At 36.5% G+C, this 21,837-nt stretch overlaps 1 long non-coding RNA gene across 5 annotated transcripts in view; it reads right to left on the minus strand.

Moving 5' to 3' along the window:
• LOC109695252 (uncharacterized) overlaps window positions 1-21,837 on the minus strand; it is a 220,695-nt gene that overhangs the window by 97,160 nt on the left and 101,698 nt on the right. For 2 of the 5 annotated variants that reach the window (XR_012449117.1, XR_012449119.1), the window contains exon 4: window positions 18,524-18,596. The exons of 2 other annotated variants lie outside the window; for them this stretch is intronic. This is a non-coding gene — a long non-coding RNA (uncharacterized lncRNA). Of the gene's footprint in view, window positions 1-13,991; window positions 14,606-18,523; window positions 18,597-21,837 lie in introns of all 5 variants that reach the window. One more of the 5 variants, XR_012449120.1, reaches the window with a different exon arrangement.

Here is a 21,837-nt window from a genome sequence, read left to right on the forward strand (position 1 = left end):
CTTGTCAAGAAACTAATAACCATGTGAGACCACACAAAATTGTACAAACTCATTGATGAATCAGGTGTCACTGACAGTTCTTTGAGCATTGTGATAACTTCTGTCTAACATGGTCTAGGAAGGCTTCAGAAAGCAAGGAGAAGGAAAGTTGGACCTTACTCATGGACCTATCAGAAAACATAAGCAGGGAAAGCATGCCCAGAGGGGATTTCAGAAACAGTGGATCAAAGTCTGGACAGAGCATATTCAGCACACACTTGGGTTCAGAACCATGTTAGAACAAAATGGGAAGATTTTGTAATTATACCCAATGAGAGGCATAATGGGATCAGATTATATTGTGTCCACTAGCTGTGGACTTTGACTTTGAATTTCCTACTACATTCCAGTTATGAGAAGAAGTTTCATCTGGAAAACTATCTCCTAGCAACTGATAGTGTCTCATTAGAAATCATGTCAAGGTTTTGGGGGCCACTGGCTCACAGGGAAGCAAAACATGATTGATTATTAATGTCTGTCATGAAGTATGAGGATGAGGTAACCTACATGCTTTCTGTCTGGCACCCAGGCAATCTAAACAATGAAGGTCAAGGAGGGCAATTTTAACCAATGAGTGACATGATAAAGGAGACATTTTTTAAAAGATTAATTCAGCAACAAATCACAGGATGTGCTGCTGAAAGAAGATCAGAGTCAAGAAACTACTTTGGAGAATTTTGCTAGAACCAGGATAGCAACCAAGCAAACATAAAAGAAAGAATAAATTTAAAAGATTGCTAAGAACAAATCAATATACTTAGCTTAATTTCTAAAAGGTCTTTAAACTAAGTTAAGGCACTTTGATTCTTGAGAAGGGTACCATATTGGGTAGTTCTTACATTACAAAGATTGGTTTATTTCATTCTTTCATTACCAAACACTATCATTGAGCAGAGAATAGGATATTTGAAAGATAGCACAGGTAAGCTCTGACCCATGATAGTTAACGAACAATTTAGAGCAACTTGAATAATTGAGTATTTTGATTTAAATAGTATAAGATTCATGCTAGCATAATAGGGACCACCAAGTTCTTGAGTAGAGATGATAGAAGACACTGATCATCAGTCTTGTTTTCTTGCTTTCACCCATTCTTGTCTTTTCATCTCATGATAAGGTTACAATGTACACAAACTACCACGTTGGCAGTTATGCCAGAAGTAAAGTTAAGTAACTCAAAAGGCATCTAGAGTATAGATAGGAGAAGAAACGACTATACCAATAACCACTGGCACTGCAAACTCTATATTCATTCATTAATTTATTGAGAGATCATTGGATATGAAGCTCTGAACTAAAAAATTTCCAAATTATACAAATGATGTATACTCTCCAAAAGCATATATTCCACTTGAGAGAAAAGACATATTTTATATCAAAAGTAAAGAACAGGGCAAGAAGTCACCATGTGTAGCAAATGTCCCTGCCAGATATAATCTTGGTATGCCCCTCTCTGGAATGGGATCAGTAAGATTCTTAAGGTCACTCTCAAGTTGGGTGAAGGAAAGTATAATTTAAGGGACAGAAATAACCACTCGTGTAAGTGCTGAATCGCAGTGATTTCCCAAAGCAAGATGAACACTAGGCAAAGTGGAAGAACAAAGAAGGAGTAGCAATTGGGAGAACTGACTGGTGCTCCCTCCTTACTGTGTTGATTATGTGTCTCCAGCCAGGCTGAGAGAAAGATGGTTAAAACATTCCCTTAGACAATGGCCCAATTGAGAGGCCACTTCCTGCCGCTTTCCATGGCCCTGAGGGGGAATCCCATACTGGCTCCTAATACACAGTGACCACTATGTTGAAAGCCAGGCTTCTGAATAAATGCCTGCCTGGCAAAGTCATAGACCTCTACTTCAGGGTTGAAAGATGAATTAAAGATAAATATTCATGCTTATATGTCCACTCAGATATACTCAATCTGTACAAATTTTTAAATCAAAATCACAGCAGAGTAGCTGTCAGTGTTTTCTTATATTTCATTTACTCTATGATTTTTCATATCATCTTAGAAACAGAAATTCTTCTCTCCCAAATGAACAACACTTTAAACTCATCCCTGACCCTCACATGATAAAAATCTGTGCTTTTGAAATATAAAGTGTTTTTTTGTTTTGCTGTCTCTCCCCCTGAAGCCCATCCAAGGACAGAATACTGTGCCTGCGTTCATAAGGAAGATGACATAGAAAGAACATGGTATTTTAGACTGGGCTTTCAGAAAATCCATATAAGGGCAAAAAGAAACATTTGAAGCTGAATTCTTTCCTAATTTAAGACATTTTGAGTCCAGTTTTTATTTTTAAAAGGGGAGGGGGATAAAAAGAATTCCAGGGCAAAATCCTCCCGGGATTTCTTGTGTGAACTGAATGCAGTGATGAGAAGACATTGTCCAAATCAATGAAGGAACCCAGACAACCTAAATGTCTCCTCTATGTTTCTGGTCAGCACCAGCCGGCACAAAAGATCACATTCCTTGCCAAACTCTTCTCCTCATCTCCTGCATCTCAACATGTTTCAATACTCTAGCATTTTAAACATACCAAAGTATTATTTTGAAACTAAAGTTACTTCACTGGAACACTGTATAACCTAATGCAGTGCTTCTCAAAGCAGAAGATCCACACAAGATGCACCTAGGGTTTTATTAAAATGCAGATTCCTGAGTCCTTGCCTGAAATTCCCCAATGTGTAGTATTTATGGAAGGGACCAGGTTATAGCCACTGCTAGGGAAATCCACTAACACTGGTTCCACTGAGTAAAGAATTCTGTACTTTGAGCACTAGGCTTAGTTCCACTACTGAATATTCATCATAGACTTTTAGCCAGTCACTACAGTTCTACAAGTCAGTTTCATCCACTGTAACATAGGATGATTGTGAGGTAATATGTGGGTAAGTACTCATACTCATTAAAACATTTCCTATGTTCCCTTGTGAATTCCCTAGTTAGATGAGAAACTTTCAGACCCAGGAATTTTTTATTGTATTTTCCTATGGGTAATGTCAAATTTAGAGCTAGGTTTCAATAAATAGCTGATTGATATACTATACAGCAAAAGAGTTAGAAGCACTTGCACTCTAATAACAATAGAAATTTTATTACCCACTAGGATCCAGAGCAGAATTTATCTTGGTAAACTTGCCATTGACCATGCTCTTGCCTAGAATTTGCAGTTGAACCACTGTCAGAGTTGATTAAATTTACTGAAGCTGTTGAGGCTGCCTAACAAAGCTTATAAAGTACACATGCAAGCCCTCTCTGACAATTTATAGAATTTTCCAGACCCAAAAAAAATTCAGGTGGCCTAATAAGTCATGTTGACCCATCCCATGTAGGAGAAGAGTAAAGTGGTTTTTCTTTTAATTTTAAAATTTTTTGTCAAGGACAGTCTTAGTTAATTTGGGCTGCTACAATAAAATACCATAAACTGGAGTGGCTTAAACAACAGAAATTTGTTCTTCAGTCCTGTAGGCTAGGGAGTTCCAGATCAAGGTGGGAGCTGATTCACCTCTTGGAAAGTGCCCTCTTTCTGGTTTAACTCCTTGCCCCTTCCTCTTCTTATAAGGACATTAATCCCATCATAAGGATTCTACCATTATAACCTCATCTAAACCAATTTACCTTCCATGGCTTCATTTTCAAAAATCATCACTTGAGAACTGCAGGAAGGTAGGGGTGTTAGAGTCAAATAGCCCATAGCAAGGACATTATCTTAACGTTTTCTTACGTCAGTACTTTGAAAACTATATAATATTCCTATTTTACAAATAAATACTGACTCATAAGGAAGTTAGATGGCTTGCTCTGATAGCCTGATTTGTCTGTCTCCACAGAGAAAGACCAGTTAGGGTAGAGCTGATCTCATGGGCCTGCTAGGATACTAGCAGAGGGCTGAGGCTGATAACTGATGGTCACCACTGAGACTCACTTGTTTACTTCAAGGCCGATCAACATAAAATCAGCATTTTGAATCCTAATTTTAAAAAGGTATTTACAAACAAGACGTTAAATATTTTAAAATGGCAAATTGATATAAAGTGAATTTAATAAAAAACATTAAATAACAGTTTAAGTATTAACTAATTTTACTAATAATGGAAATTTTGGAAAGATGATTTTAGACTGACTTTGTGTATGTCTCTGTTTCATTGTGAGATGATTTTATAGTTTAACTTTTAGAGAACAATATGCAAGTACATATTTTTTCAAGTTCTTCAGGGGATGTCTCAAAGTGTCTCCTTTTAATCTAACAATATCTATGACTTCATTTGACTTTAAAATGCTGATTATGTGACTCTAAATAATATAAAAAAAATAGCTCCACTTGCCAACTATCAGCATGATGATGGACTGTTGTATTTAGTCACTTTACATGCACCACTGTTAATTCTTAGAAGTGTCAATATCCCCAATTTATGGGTGTGGAAGCTGAGGATGTGAAAGTGAAAGAATTATCTCTAGCTCCACAGTTTACCAAATTTGGGGGCCAAAAATCTACTAAATTTCCTAAAATATATTGCCAAAATATTTTAAACACTTTACATAGTTGTAGAGAAACTAGAGGCTGTATCTGTATTGTGTAACGAACTGAGCTCAGTTTAAATGACATTTGATCATTTTAAAATGGTCACTCTTTGATGGGTCTGTACCTCCCTATATCTCTCCAAAGCCAATACTCTCCTTCTCCCACAGACATGAAAACCTGGCAACTATATTTGTATGCAGGACCCCATCTCATCTGAGCTGCTTATAGGGGAGCACCTATCCTAGGCCAGGGTCAGTCTGATTGTCTTTCCTGACAATCTGGAGAGAAGATTACTTTGCTTAAAAAAAAAAGGACAGTAAGTTTGGCTGCTGTGGCAAAGAGAGAATATAGAAACAAGCCTCAAAACATGAGAGAGGAGAGAAAAGAGAGAGAGCACCTGCTCTCTCTTACAAAGTTCATTTTATGCATCTCCTGCCCTTGTGCCCTGTGGGTACCTTACAATAAACTCTTACATGAATCACTAGCTAGTCTGACATGAATCACTATTATTACAGCCAAAAAAATGTTAAACAATACAGTCACATGTTGGAAAGAAACTTCACTTTAAAAACCATTTCCAATCAATAATCCTGAATCTATCAGTTTTAGCTGATCATTCACTGGAAGTGACTACATGACAGATATTTTAAGGTAGCCCTAGAAGTCTAACACAATCCATTTGGTTGTACAGTAATATTTATACTTAATATGCAATAAATCACCAAGTTTCTCTAATGGTTTGATAAAACTTCTTAAATATTTTTGCATCATGAAGACATTCAAATGAGAAAAATATTACAAATCCACCCCAAAGAGCAAAATCACAAAAGATGGCCTTTATCAAATTAACCTCAGTTTGTCTCATGTTACTCTCTGAGTTGCTTTGTCCACTCATCCTGTCTTAACCATTCTTATTAGAAACTCCAGAATAATTTTTGGCCCAGACAAAACTAGAGGCAGATTTAGCAACAAAAGCATGTCTATTTAAAAACTGTCCCTTACTTAGCATGTGTTAATACAATGGTGCATACCAGAAGAAAAAATAAAATCATCACAAAAACTGCAAAACACAAGCACTCTGGGTAATTCAAACATAAAACTTTTAGCCAGTTGAAACAATTTGGTTTTCATTTCATACATCACCAAAATGAGACATTAAAGAAGACTCTACACAGAGAACTCTTTTGTTACTCATCCATGTTTCCCTTGAGTTTAAGAAAGAAAGGGGAAAAAAGGAAAACCATAGTATTTTTTTCATTGAATTGATTTTTACAAATGAGGTTAGCAATTAAAATCAGACTTTTTTAAAGCAAGAAAAATACATCTGGGTAAAGCACTTATATTAAACTTTTTAGCAGAATGTGGATTAAATTATTGGTTTTTAAACCACCCTGTAAAAAAGGCATAGACTTTGTAATGGAAAAATCAGTAGATCCCAGGGAGAACAACTTTTTGACAGTAGTAAAACTGAAACCTAAATTAAACTTTGGTATAAATTATTTGCAAATGTAATAATCCTAGGAAAATTCTGATTGTAATGTCTTCCTAGCTGAAATTGATTTTTTCCCAGTATTTTCTTAAACTGATTATTTCTAGCTTATTGCAGAAATTCTTCAGGCTATAGTTATTGAACACTGCAATTCAATCCTCCAGTAGATTTTGGGTAGCAAATCTACATAGCATGAATATCCAGTCTCTTGACCTTGATGCTTTTATCCAGAAAGATGTTCTTTTCAATACTTTTAACCAAGAGAGAAAAGGCAAATCTAGCTAGGTAGAAGGTGACTTTGTGTGTGAGTTCCCATAAGTTGACAGATGTTAAAATATCCGTAAGTTAGGGATATAAGTGAAGTTAAAAATCATGTTTTTCAAGAAAAAAATCCTGACAACAGTGTATTAATATGATTGCATATGATATTGTAGATGAATTTTCTTCTACAAGTTGAATGTTTTGCTAAAAAATGCTACAGCAAGGTTGTTTCTGAAAAAAAGAATTCTTGTATAAAGCATAAATTAAATATTTGTTTTTGAAATGCATACTATGTATTTAATTTACCAGTCACCTAAACATAATTACTAGGCCCCCAAAGTGTAACATATTAGTATATAGTAGATTCACGGACCAAGCTAATCCTACATCGGAAACCCAGTAACTTTCCATGCAAAATCTATCAGGGGTAACGTCTCCTTAAATTCCCACAAATGATCTCTTAACCATTGGTTAATGGGGTTAAAAAGCAAAAACACCTTTGAGTCTCCACACAAACTCTTCGGCTTACAGGATTTCTCCCCTTATTTCTTCCTGAGGGAAAGTATATTTTCTTCTTTTTGTCTCAGTTTAGATGTCATCCTTTCTCTGAAGCTTTTCCCCATCAACAGCTTCCTTTAGCCCAGCCTCCACTGCAGCAGAATTAATAAATTCATCACATGTCCCTCTGTATTTCCATAGCACTGTGTGAATACCTGTCGCACAGCACTTATCATGTGGTATTATAATTAGCTCTGTGCACTTGGGTCTATCACCATGCTCCTGGAGACTTTTTAAAGTGGGAACAATCTGCAATTCAGTCAGTGTTTTGTTTATACTAGGGATTCAGAAGGGTTCATCAGAAATACATGCATAAAATCTTCTTACTAGAATTCTTTTGATTATGACTTCATTTGTCCATATCTGATTCACTCACTCATTCATATCTCAATTCAACAAGTAGTGTTTTCAGGTGTATACTTTGTTTTTCCTGAAAATAGTTTCTTAGATCCATTCCTGAGAAGTAGAAGGTAGGTACTTAGAGGAGTTCATTTGAAACCTTTTAAATACATGACACCATGTAGTAGACAAGGCCAGAGAAAAGAAATACAATTCTCCTCTTAAAAATTTTGCCTATGGCTATTTCTGATACTAAACATATACCATGTGGTTGATGAAACTAGAGTGATTGATTACAGCTGAAATTCAACTGTTTTTCTGTCAAATAAGTAATAAAAATATCTACTAAAAAGTTCATGATCTCCCATACAAACTTTAATCATTTTTACAAAAAAGTCAAGTTTCATCCTGACAAATAACTATCCCACACAAGTCCTCAGTAATTTAAATTTCCTGTATTCATATCTTTATTATTAAAATACATATCCATCAGTTATTATAGTTGTATACTATGTGTGTTATTGATTTTTGCCTCTTTTTTTATATGCTCATTTTCCGTAAATGAGAGAAGATACTTTCTTTTTGAACTAAAAGGTAGTATATTTGTGCATCTGTAAAGCAGGAAATTTGATTACTTGTTTCTCCATTGGGACAATGGTTTGTTGTTGTTTTTTTTTCTACCAATGGTCATGCAGAGGCAGTGCAGGCTTTTTGTCACATGGCAAAGTTAGATTTGGTGCCAAGCTATGTTAAGCTTGAATGTTAAGCTATGACCATATTCATAGGCTCTTAAGCTTTCATTGTTGGAAAGGACTTTAGAGATAATCTACTTCAAGTTTCCACTGATACAAGAATTCCTGTTCCTCCTATTCCTAATGGATAAAATCTACCTGAATGCAATCAGGGGCAGAAATCATCTTCTTCATAGGGAGCTTATTCCACTTTAGAAGAAGTCTAATTCTTAGAATGCACTTCCATTTATTGAGCCAAAATCAGATTCCCTGAACCTCAAACATTGATCCTGGCTCTAGCCTCTAGTGTTTCAAAGATTTAATCTAATCCCTCTTCAAATATTGAAAAGCAGCCATGGCTCCCTCTAGGTATTTTCCAGTACAGCCTATAAACCTGACTAAATCTGTATCATCCAGCCCACATGTGTCTATTAACCACAAGGACATCATGAGAGATCACTTCAAAGGCTCTGCTCATGTACTGACGCCAGCATTTCTTCAACAACCAATTAAATACACAAAGAGAATTGGTCATGATTGCTCCTAAGAAACTCACGCTGGCTCTTAGTGATCACTGCCTACTTCTGTGTGCACATAGCAATCTGTTTGATAATTTGTTTGGAACTGTGCTCATTTTTGTTTCCAGAATCCATCCTTCTGCTGTATCAGTCACAGTTCAACCAGAAGGGCAAAATATTCACATTAAGTATTAAAAGAGGAGAGAAAATTTAACCCAGGGATTTGATTATACTGAGGCAGAAAGGCTCACTGAACAGGGATGCTGAGAGGCAGCCTAGAGGTGAGGAATAACAGGAATCCACTAGCACTTTTTGGGTGACAAGGGAAGAGCTGGTAGTACCAGAGACAGGAGTCAGCTGCCTAGAGAAATCTGTAGTTGTGGCAGGAATGTGGAGTAAGAGTTAGAGCAAGAACCTTTTGAAATACTTCAGAGATAGATAGTACCTGAGGCACAGAGAAAGCAAGAACCCAGCTTTCCTCTACATCTAGCTCTCTCCTCTCCCTTTCAGCATCTGGCTTTCCCTCTGGCTGAACCTGCTAGGAACTAACACAGAAGCCCACAACTGCAGCCAGCAGGGGATAAGGCAAAGCAGGAGAGAGGCACCCATGGGTGTCTTCCCACAATTCTCCAGATCCATCAAAGGCTAGGTAACTATAGAATATTTCAGTGCTTTTAATGATACTTACCATACCACATATTTTTATTATGGTTTATTCTAGAGGTTACTTTTCATGTTTTCTCCAAATCTGAAGGGCTATGACACAACTTTTTGTTGTAGCTATTATTTACCTCCACAGCATTTACCAATGTGTCACACATAAGAGACACTAAATTACTTTTTCTTTTTTGGAAAAATTCAATTAGGTCCCCAAAAGTTACTCTTTTAACCTACTCCCTTGTTTGATGTTTAATTTCTGCTTAGTCTTATTTGCACTGCATTTTTTATTTTAGTTTACAGTTGGTACTAACAGTTAACTGGAATTAAGTAGATCCAATTTTCCTTCTTAGAGGGTTAACTTGACAGACTAACAATGTGCACCAACTTTCATTGCAAGGGACATGAAACGCATCACAAAAATGTTCAATTGACATTTAAATGATGCATATCAAAAGGCCTTCAATATTACATTTGTATTTTTAGAGTGATTCCTTTTTCTCTTTTGAGATTTTACTAAAAGAATGTTTATATAGTATCCCTGGCACAAACCTTTTTACATTTAACAGTCGGTAGCTTTATAAAATCATGTCAGCTGGCTGAGTTCATGAATGTAACTAATCTCAACAAAATGGCAGGTTTTAAAAGTAATTGGCAAAACTGAACAGCAATCAGTTCATTGTGTCGATTCAGGATGCATATCCAGCTTCTTTTGACTGCCCAAAGCAACTATTTTAGCCATAGACGTTAGACTGGCCCTGAAATGGCAATATAAGGAACTATGTGATCCTACACTCACCATGAGAGTGACTGAACTCCTACCATGTGGTTCAGCTATATTGGTACATGCTATAAACCTAAACTACAACAAAAATATGCAAGATGCCTTACAAATACTTTATATCAATTAGGTGTGAAAATGATTACAATTTGGGCATATTAGATTAAACATAATGTTATCAAAATTAATTTCCTGGTTCTTTTTACTTTGGCTCCTAAAAAATTTAAATACATATCTGTGTTTAAAACTTGTGGCTGTCTTTATTTTTGTGTTAGACAATGCAGGTCTTGAGCAAATGAAGAAGTGACTGTTTCCTGAGACAGGACATAGCAACTAAAGGAGAAGTCATCTCTCCTTTTTAATTAGTTTTGTAATTGCAACAAATTCAAAGTCGGACTTTTAAAGAGATAAGCCTATTCTCTTTACTCAGGCAAAACTCCCACTGTGGTTTGTAAGAGTTCTGCCTGAGTGAAACAAATGAGATTAGGCCCATGATGTTTACTTCATACTAAATATCTCGTTTCCAAAACTTTTGTAGTATACTCTTGGCTACCAGACTGTACAAGTGCAGAATAGAGAAAGGATGAAAGAACAATAAAAGAACGATTTGAGAGTGTTGTTTTGAAACATGTAACTAGTGCTGTCAGCTGCTGGTTCTTTGCATTTTGTACATTTACATTTCCTGACTGTAGTTTAAGAACATTTCACTGCATGTTACTATCAATCATCCTTAACCTAGAAGTGCACTGTACATTAGTAACAGTTAATTGGCATATTTAAAGTAAATAGCTACTTAGTTTTGTTGTGAAGGTTTTGCATACAAATCTATAACACCACATGCTTTGTTTGTTTCAATAACAAACATTCCTGTCTACAACATTGCCACCTCTGACAGTAAATGAATAGAGATGCAATCGCACTGAAATACCCAGCACACTAGATGACAGACCAATGATGTGCAATGTGTAAGCAGGCACTCTTAGTCCACCAAATGATGCCCATACACAGGGAAGAACACAAAGACATGAAAAGGAGAGGCTACATGAAGCTTTAGCATGGTCAAGAAAGAAAAAGGAAAGGATACAATAGAAAGTGTAACTTCACCTATCCATTTTGTATGTGTTAATGAGCTAACAGAATTATTTAGCAGACATTATCTCCCATTTGTTCAGTGCCAGGTTCATACTCAACAGCAGTATGCTACTCCATATTCTTTTCAGTATCCAAAAACAAGTAGAACTGGGTGTCTTCCTTGGGCAATAGGGGATGGATTAGGAATTTGATAAAAGAAGATAAAATTATAAGGATTCCTTCCAACTGTGAAGTCAAAACATTTTTCTTAAAAACAAACAGTACCCACTATATTTTGGTTAAGTTCCAGTGCCCCCTAAACATGGAGACATAAATTTTTACTGGAGTCAACAACATTTCCTTTGTTGTACCAAGAAGTCAAAAGATGTGGCAGATGTGTGTAGAAGTGTGTGTGTGTGTGTGTCTGTGTGTGTGTGTGTGTGTCTGTGTGTGTGTGTGTCTGTGTGTGTGTGTGTGTGTGTGTCTGTGTGTGTGTCTGTGTGTGTGTCTGTGTGTGTGTGTCTGTGTGTGTGTCTGTGTGTGTGTGTGTCTGTGTGTGTGTGTGTGTCTGTGTGTGTGTCTGTGTGTGTGTATGTGTGTGTGTGTCTGTGTGTGTGTGTGTGTCTGTGTGTGTGTCTGTGTGTGTGTGTGTGTCTGTGTATGTGTGTGTGTGTCTGTGTGTGTGTGTGTGTGTCTGTGTGTGTGTGTGTGTCTGTGTGTGTGTCTGTGTGTGTGTGTGTGTCTGTGTGTGTGTGTGTGTGTCTGTGTGTGTGTCTGTGTGTGTGTCTGTGTGTGTGTGTGTGTGTCTGTGTGTGTGTCTGTGTGTGTGTATGTGTGTGTGTGTCTGTGTGTGTGTGTGTGTGTCTGTGTGTGTGTCTGTGTGTGTGTGTGTGTCTGTGTGTGTGTCTGTGTATGTGTGTGTGTGTCTGTGTGTGTGTGTGTGTCTGTGTGTGTGTGTGTGTCTGTGTGTGTGTCTGTGTGTGTGTCTGTGTGTGTGTGTGTGTGTCTGTGTGTGTGTGTGTGTGTCTGTGTGTGTGTCTGTGTGTGTGTCTGTGTGTGTGTGTGTGTGTCTGTGTGTGTGTCTGTGTGTGTGTGTGTCTGTGTGTGTGTGTGTGTCTGTGTGTGTGTGTGTCTGTGTGTGTGTCTGTGTGTGTGTGTGTGTCTGTGTGTGTGTGTGTGTGTGTGTGTGTCTGTGTGTGTGTGTGTGTGTGTGAAGAAACAATATAAATAGTTGTGAATATGGTACACTGTCATGGTCCTTTAAAGTCCTATAAATCCACTAAATGTTTGAAATAAATTCAACTGATACTTGAATTAGAAACTGTAGTGATAGTATTGCTAGCACTATAATATTTAAATTCTACTACGAGGTTAATGAACTTAAAAATGGTTTTATGGAAATAACCTGAAGAGTTTATATTATTTCTTTGGGAAAATTTAAATCATAGACACCAAAAAGTTTTCCTTCCTATTTTATTTATCAATATCTTTGAGAAGCAGGATTGCCTGCACACCCTAGCTATGGCATTTCGCAATGCTTTGAAACATAAGGGCATGACCTGCAAAGGTCAGGCATTTTTTCTTCCTTCACTCCATATATCTTCATCTACCTAGTTAAGAAAAAGAGGAAAAGTTGTAAATAAGTTTGTCTCAAGCATTGTAAAAAATAGAGGAGAATTTCTCTTTCTCAGTAAAACTATCAAGAAGAATTTCCCATCTGTTCCAAATTTCTAATATTGAACTCTTCAGTTGAGGCCGTCTTTCATGGTTCACTGTGAATTTCTAAATAGATGTCTTGCCATCACTAACTCACAACTAGAAAACCAGAATTCTTTTCTAGCCCAGCGTTCTCAAAGACTTCTTTCCAATGCAGCTTCTCTATGCTTAGTGACATCATCCAAGTTGATGTTGGGTTGGGGCAGCACAGTCCTTCTTGTCATACAGCCTGTTCAGTTAGTGACTACACACTGTTCTTTCCCTTTGCAGCTTTTCCAAGATGTATTCCTTTCTTTCCACAACTACTGTTAGAGCTCCTAAGTTGTGGCTAACACATAACTAAATGATTGTTTTACCCTCCTCTTCCTGGGTGGATCCATTGTCTCCTTTTTAGTCCATCTTAGATGAAATGATGAAATTGTAGACAGTACGTGATACTTCTTCAACTATCTGTGGTGGTAAACAGGGTTATTTCCCTCAGTCCATCATGAACGGATACTGTTGTAAACTAAAATACAATAAAGTACTGGAAGAGTGATCACATTCTTGGCTGTCACAGTTATGTCAAACCGCTACCAAAGTTTCTAACGCTTTCTCTCAGTTTTTGCATCTGTCTTATCATAGACATTTGCCAGTTTGCTAGTCAGCATCAGCCTGCACACGACCCTCTGATTAGCACCTATGAGCTACTATCTATGTAATCAAGGTTATTTACTGGCTTGTAAATAACCTTGCATAGTTCTTATCAAGGTACTGAAGATACACAAATCTTTGGTTAAAGATACACATGTGTTTGGTTTATTGTGTTCAGATTGGTTGCTTCCAGAAAAGGCCTCTTTTCTCTCCTATTAAATATCTTTTGATTTTAAAGTACTTTAAAATCCAATAGGTGTTTTATAAAATTGTTAAAGATTTATAGCAAAGTATCAATCCCTTGATCAAAGTATGAGAGGGCAGGAAACTTGAAACCACTGTAGCCACAAAGGTCTTATAAAGAAACAGAAAAATGACACACATACACAAAATATCATTCAAACATATTAAAGAGAATATTAAGAATAGTTTGCAAAGGGATATACAAATTGTATCCAAGTTCTTTTCACTAAGATGTCCAAATTCAGTACTGAAAAGCAACACAGAAATAAGTTCTGTGCACTATCCTTTTGTATCTAAAATTTCTTGAAAATCATCAAACTATTTATTTTAGGCAATATCAAAAAATATCCAGATAAATTTCTGAAATTTGAATCATATTACTGATCTAGTATGTTGCAGAGATACAAAGTGACATCTCCATGAGATACTTACCTTACAGTTATACTTAAGCATGCCATTTTTTTATGAACTAAAATGCAGATAGCATTGCCCTCATCCACAGGCTCAAAGACTGATAATAATCATTCACTTCCTTCTGGATTCCATCGTTTCAGCCAGATTACTTTTCATACTGTTTCTTCATATACTTTGCAACATGATCACATCGCCTTTTTCTTCAAAACTCTGGCAGATTGTTTGGGCTAGAGATAGATGGAGACAAGAGGCACCATCTGGTGCAAGATCTTTATTCCTTGTTAGCACTACAGGAGTTCTGGTATTTTACATGGTTCAAACAGTAGCAAAGATTTTTTTTTTTTAAATGCAGATTCAGAAGGTATAAGATGGTCAAATGGCCCTTGGCATGGTCTGATCTTATCACCGGCTTTGTTGGTGCAGAATTGGGGTTTTTTGTTGGTTTCCTTTTCAAATCAGACAACCAGTGGCATATGGTTTCATGATTCACAAAGATGGTCCTGGACTATAGATTTGACGATCTCAACATAACTTCCAGGCTTGCCAGAGCTATGTTACAGCACAGAGAGCAAATAGCTCGTGATATTTCTCCTCTGATGAGTAAGCTCCAAAATCTCAGGCTGAAATTTGATCTGGAATTGAAAGAAAAGGAACCATGTCTTCCCAGGCCAATGTCTATGCTTTCTTTTCTTTTTTAGAGGTGAGTGTTTATTTGTGTGTTATTGACCCACGGCTTCAAGACCAGAAGAGTAAATAATGCCTGGTTCATTTTGTTGACACATACTGAATACATTTTTGCTGGTTTCCATATCTTTCTTATTCTTTGTAAGTCTAAACTCTTTCTGAAATATAGGTATGTTCTAAAAATCAGATGACTATTTAATAGAAAAAAATTCCCCTTTCATGCACAATTAAAGTCAGTATTTTCTAATGGAATTAACTAAGACTTGGGAACTATGAGATTTGCCTAATAATGCTAAGAAGCTAACTCACAGCTACCTTCTGAGGATAAGTGAAAAAGGATCTGGAAAGTGTCTTGGCAACAAACTAAAACATACCAAAAATGGGGCTTATACAAGTTTATCTTGACTGAAATTCAAGAATAAAGTAAAAGGGAGCTCTCACTTATTGGCTGCTGATTTCAGAAGGCTACTTTGAGTTACTGCTGTTAGAATTCATTGCCAAAATCTGAAGTGCCTTTATAATGATCACATTATAATCTCTGAACTGCTCTGCCATTTTGCTGTACATGTATGGTTCCCATTCCCTCCCTCCCCCTCCTTGCACCCCACAAGCCATTTCTTTTCATTCCAAATTAAGTCCTCACTTCTCTTTCATGCTTCCTCATACACTTTCTCACCTTCAGGATCACCTTTTTACACAGTTTGCAGGAAACATGAATTATGATTTTTTTCTACTAACTCTTTGACCACCTTTTCCTGATATCCATCAATCTCTCACTGAAAGCCTCCCTTGTTTTGATATCAGGAAATGGTGCAGTTATCAGTTGGAATGACTTGAAATGAAGAAGTAAAAGAAGAAATAATAGAACATGCCTAAGATAAACAGGGTGCTATTTTGAAGAATATGGTTGTCAATATGACAGCAGATGATAGATAAAATCAACATTAATAGTGACAACCCCTTGGATTAGTCACATAGTTGATATGAAGTATACATACAATTCAGAAATTCAGCAAGCTATGCAAATAGATATTCATTAATTCTATTTAGCCAAGAGTTATACCACTATTAATTTCTTTTTATCAGTCCAAGAGCCAGAGGATGTCACAAATTTTAGATCATTCTTCTAAAAATCTAAAAATTTGTAAGGAGTCTTATTTTTATGTTAAAAGCAAAGAAATTTCATTGAAGTTCAAAATTATCTGTATACTTCCCACAACCCTCAGATGCAGTTGAAAATGGGACTCAGTTTCTTCCTGAACCACCTGTCCCCCCAAAAAAAGCAAAAGTAAATATGCATCACTCTATCTTGATAAAGGAGAAAGCCTTCTCTCACTAGCAGCTCATCCCTCCTCTACTCTGTATGGTGCTAGTGAAACAGAAAGTGGAATCCAGGGGTGACCAACATTAATGTGCTTTAAATTGTAATAACTTTTGAAATCTTGGCTTGGGGGATAAATCTGAAGCTAGTGACAAAATTCAGGATCCAATTTGCTATCAAATGGATCCTCTCAAAATCTCCAATAGTTCCTCAAAGAGTATAGGATAAAAGCTACACTTACCAAATTGATTTTTAAAGTTCTTCACAATCAGATTGCAACTTTTCTTGCCAGTGTTTCAACTGCAGTTTTTATTTGTTAACCCTCAATTCCCAGTAGAAAAAAAATCTATTCACTGTTACTTTAAAACTTCCTAGTGATTCTGGTTTTACAATCTCATGTACAGATATCTCTTTGGGAGATGTCCATCTCATTGTCTCTCAGCTGATCGAAACAACATCCTCCCTTTGGGTTCATAGAAATGGCACACACCATTTGTATTTCCTGCCCAGCTACTCTAGATCATAAAGATCTCTTTTTCCCCGATCAGCTAAAGATCTGATCTTCCAGGCTACCCACTAAACTCTTATTGTAGGCTGTCACTGGGTGCTAGGTTAAAATTTTTATGTGTGTCCTATTCTCTCTACCAAAGTCTACCAAGTGCTGTGGTGAAGTTTCAAGATGTAAGATACTTGGAGATAATCACTTATTTCCAAATTCAACTTTTGCAGAACTGAGAAAAGGCATTCATTATATTTGTCAATGGATCATTTTATCAAATTCATGCATTTAAAATTTAAGGGCATTAATCAATGTTAAATATTCAACTTCAAGTTTCTCTAATTTTAATTTTATCAAATTAACTCTAGCTTTACAAAACCATATTAGTAGGCATAAATGTGAAGCTAACATAACATCTTAAAATCTAATTTAGTAAAATATAGTTTGAAAGTTTAAGGAAAAAAAAGAGAGATGAAGTAACAATTTCCTGTCAGGTGTGGTGACTCATGCCTGTAATTCCAACATTCAGGAGGCAGAAGCAGGAGGTTTAGGAGTTCAAGGCCAACCTAGGTTACATAGGAAGGTCCAGTCCAGTTTGGACTATGAGACTTTGTCTCAAAAAACAAATTTTTTCCTTAAAAAATCTTCAGGGTAGTTGGCTATCAACACAATATTAAGAGCGTTGTTTTGGTTAAGGGAGCTAGATTTCCATCCATACCATTAATCCCAACAGATACTGCAAAAATAAAACATGCAAATAAGTTTGTGTTGAAAAGATGCTGAGACAAACCTGATCTATATATGCTTACCTAAGCTCTGAAAGAAGCATTATCTTAAGTAAGCTGGGACAATGGAGCATTCCAGAAAAAATTAGGGAAAGTAAATCAGGAAAGGTGACAGTTTATAGAAAAACAAATACAGTGACAATGACAAATTTTACACCAGCTGAAATGTGATCTCTATATAGAAGTAGTACACAAGTTTGTTATGCCATGGTAACAATTTCCATTCAGCCACTCATTAATTCAGTCAGCCAACCAATTAGATTGACCTCCCCCAATTAAATGAGTGGTTGATTGAACTTACTACATGCTTAGGCATTAAAAACTTTGCTCATAACTTAAAATGGCCTTAGAAGTCAAAGAGTTTATAGCTGTGAAAAGCATTCTCTAAGCTTAAAGTAACATATAAAATGTTGTGCCCCAAACTACCAGCTGTCTGCCAAAGATGTGTGCTGCCTCTCCACAGGGCAGAGTTGTGGCTGGAAAGTGACCACCCAGCCAAGGATTACAGTTCCTGGTCTCCTTTGCATTTGGTGATGCTGGGTGACTAGTTCTTGTCAAAGAAAATGAGCTTAAGTGGCAGGGGTTATTTGGGTATGACACTGTTCTTCTACTATCTGCCCAGGCTCTTCTTCATGTGCCTTGGTCACTGCTCTGTTCTGGTCACTGGGAGAAAGAGATTATGTCCTAACATAAGATTTCTTTCTTAAGTCTTACATTTTATTTCCATTCACTTTTATTTTTTCCATTCAAATCATAAAGGGATACCTAGAAAAGAACCCAATTATAGGATAACAACAAGGACCACTAACTATGAGTCATAATTCAACCTTTGATTACAATAACTGTAATGATAATAGTGGTGATGGTAATGATGCTAATGAAAAGTGGAAGGTTTTGTTTATTTTTAGAAAAAAAAAGATTATATTTAAAGTTTTTGTTAAAATAAATACCATGTTCCAAAGATTTTCATTGTAGTCTTTCAAAAAAATTATGATTAAAATTGAGCGAAACAGAATTTAAGCAACCTCTTTATGACCAGAAAGGGAAGACTGTTAAAGCTTATTGAATTCCCCAACCCCCCAAGGCATTTGTTGTTAAGGCCTCTAGGGCATTAGCATAGCCTGGTTTTAAAGTTGCTGATTCAAACCACAGTCCATCCCAGTAAGGCTCCTGGGGTGTCCTTTTACTATACAGTGCAAAGACTTGCATGTCTTCCTAAGAACCTAATTTAGAATGAAATTATATGAGCTTTTATCCTTACCACAGTCTCCTGGAACCTGCAGCATCACCCACAACTTGGACCAGGGAAGAGTCTAGTGTGAAGATTTTGTGCACTGGAAAGGAGGAAATCAAACTGTATGCGTTCAAAATGTCTTGGAAGTGAAATACACTTTACCTAATTGTTCTACAATTTCTTTAACTGCTGGATAATATTAGCATTTGCAAGGGAAGATAGGCAGTAATGTAGCTAAAATCTCATTATTTTAAATACACACCACTTTCCCTTTGTTTGAACTGACTTTTCCCCATTTTTTCCCAACTTGTACCATTATTTTGGGTTCCCAAATATAATAGTGTTTCTGACCATTTTTAATTGCATCATAATGAGTGTTTAAGCACAGGAGTGTGTGCAAACAGAGTTTGCTAGTCTTTGACTGTTCCTTGCCTCTGGCCTCTGTCACTGAGACTTGCTAACTGTGTCTCAGGGGAGCAATCACACAGCTTGACTCAGCCTGTGGCCCTGACTATTGGGACTTCCTGAAGTCACAACCACTTTGGCATCCAGAACTGGGGCACTATGTGTCTACTCTTCATGAAATTCAGAGATTGCAAGGAGAGTGTGAAATGCGAGCGCTGATTAGGGATGCACCTTAAATGGTATCAAGGGACCCAGTTAGCAATGCAAAAGATGAGATAATACAAACATAACATTCACTGCCTGTCAGTTGATTACTTATGTGAGCACCACAGAAAGCAAAATAGAGCAGAAAAAAAATTGGGGGTGATCAGCAACATATACAAGATTTCCTCAAAGATAATTTTGCATGAAAGTTCAGTTGGATAAAATGCATAATAAAATGACGTGGAATGACATGTCAGCAGAATTTGATATGTCTATTTGTCTTTCTGGAGCTCACTTGGTATTAATCATTTCTAATGGATACATCTTCTTTTATACACACTCCTTTCCTTTCTTGCTTGTTATTGATTAGGAGAATTTGAACTGAGAAAGGTAATTATTAGGGCTCTATTTAACTTCTTATGTGACTACAAAAGTGTTTTCCATTTCACTGGTAAAATGCCAAAGTAATATTCAGGAATTTCTTTTTTAGTTATTGGTTTTTAAAGAACATAGCATCGTGCATAGCAGAGGATCTCTTCCTTGCTTGGTATTCTGCTGTAGCTACTCTCCTGTCAGCCTAGGCTTTCAGACAAGAGAAAAAAGTCTTTCTAAAAGCCTTGGCCTAATTAACAAGAATGAACTAGATTTTATGATGAACAATTTATAGGCAGTTAATAGAGCTCATATATGGTAGCCAGGAGCTAGATAATTTATCATAAAAGGAATCTCAGTTATAATCCCCGCTCTCTGAATATTGTAACCAACTGTATTCATATTGTCACTTTGAGAAGCTTTGATTTACTGACAAACGATGCTACATTTTATACAGTCTTAAGGAAAACTGTAAATGCAATAAATACTTGTATTTCTGCCCATTTGCTTCAAATTATTTGCCAAATAATTTACTCTACTAAATTGTCACTAGATAAAATAATAATCTTCAAAGATCTTCTAGGAATTTTTCATCTTAGCACAAATAATAAAAAATAGGAACTGTCTATTCACCATACTAAGATTTGTTTAAAAGAAACTGGTTTTTCCTTAAAAGAGCAATGCAGCTGTTGCAATGAGTTATGAACGGACAGGGCAAATACTTCTTAAAATTATAAGTAAGATAATATTGCAAATGTTCAAAAGTAATTTTTTTCATGGTACTGGAGTTTGAACTCAGAGCTTTTTGCTTGCTAACTTGAGTCATTGCCCCCAGTCTTTCACCTTGAACTGTAATGCTCTTACCTGTGTTTCCTAAGTAACTGGGATTGCACTACACCCTCCTGTTTGCTGAGATAGGATCTCATTAACTTTTTTGCCCAGCATGGTCACAAGTACTTTTTTAAAGGACAGAATTTGAAATAAGTGAGGCCAGGGAGAATCCTTCACATCATCTGTTAGCAGTTCGTATCCTACTGCTGGTCCTGTTTTAAAGCTGTGAAAAAATATATCACACCCTGGGGAGGGGGCAAAATTGGGTAATTGTGCATACACTTCCACCATATTAACAGCATCTCATGTATCCAGACCTCTCCACAGGGAGTTCTTGAGATTCTCAAATCAGAGATCACCTCCAGGAAAACTCGCTTGACCACTGGTGTCCGTCCTATATGCTTTTTTACTACCCTCTTCTTCTTTCTACCACAAAAACAAATACAACCAGTTGTAATTGCCTGGTTATTGTTCATATCCCACATTGACCATGGACTCTAGGACAGTAAGGACCACTGTATTTCCAATACTGAGTCCAGCACAATGCCTGGGACATAATGTTGTGTGAATGAAATATGTTCTGATTTCCAAAGACTGTTAATATAAGTAAGAAAAAAAATATCGTTATGGAATGTATGATGAATGAATGCATTTGATTATAGCAATCGATAATGAGGGTTAACGGCATGGTTCATGCTGCTTAGCAAGCATGAGGCCCTGAGTTCAAATCCCAGTACTTCTATAAAAAAAAAAGAAGAAAGAAACCAACAATGACTTGGTCTGTATTCAAAAAGTAGAACATTCAAAAGTCATAACTTACTATTCCTTTCTCATGACCAGCATCATAAATACATTTAAACATTGTGTTGTGTTTACGTCTTTCACACTTTAAAAGGGACATTTTGCAAGTAAAAAAAAAGAATAAAGAATGATTAGAATAAAAATCCAGAAGAAAAGGTTAGAGAAATATGAGTGTTTAACCTGAAACAGATGTGCTAAATATAACATTAATCATGATCTCTGGGGACAAAAAGTGTGGCCCATTCCTCAAAGGGACAGAGCCATGGGCCATACTAAAGTGGTTTAGGCCCCGGAAGTAGCAGCTTCCTGACCTAACAGGTATGAGATATGAGATTACATGTCTTTGGTTCCACTCAACAGAACATTTTTCAAGTGATTACAGCATTATTTGTGCCTGCCAGGCAAACAGTTTTTGTATAGCCGATCAAATTACAAACGTGGTCAATTTTATTTTATCGTCAACTATTCCCAAGTATCAAATACACCCAAGGTTTCTCATCTCTTATCTAGAAGAATAGATATATAGGTTCTCTTACTTTTACAGAAAATATATATTTTTAGCAAAAAGGAAAATGATCCCTTTCTCTCCCAGATTCTCTCCCTCACCACAGCCAAGTCTCTAACAACTGTACCAGAAGTCAGACCCATGGTCGCCAAATCACCTAAGAGAAGATACGTTCCCAGCACACCCAGCATGGCTACAGAATGCGGTGGAAAATTATCTCATT

This window comes from Castor canadensis, chromosome 6 (genome assembly GCF_047511655.1).
Source record: "Castor canadensis chromosome 6, mCasCan1.hap1v2, whole genome shotgun sequence".
Lineage (NCBI taxonomy): Eukaryota > Metazoa > Chordata > Mammalia > Rodentia > Castoridae > Castor > Castor canadensis.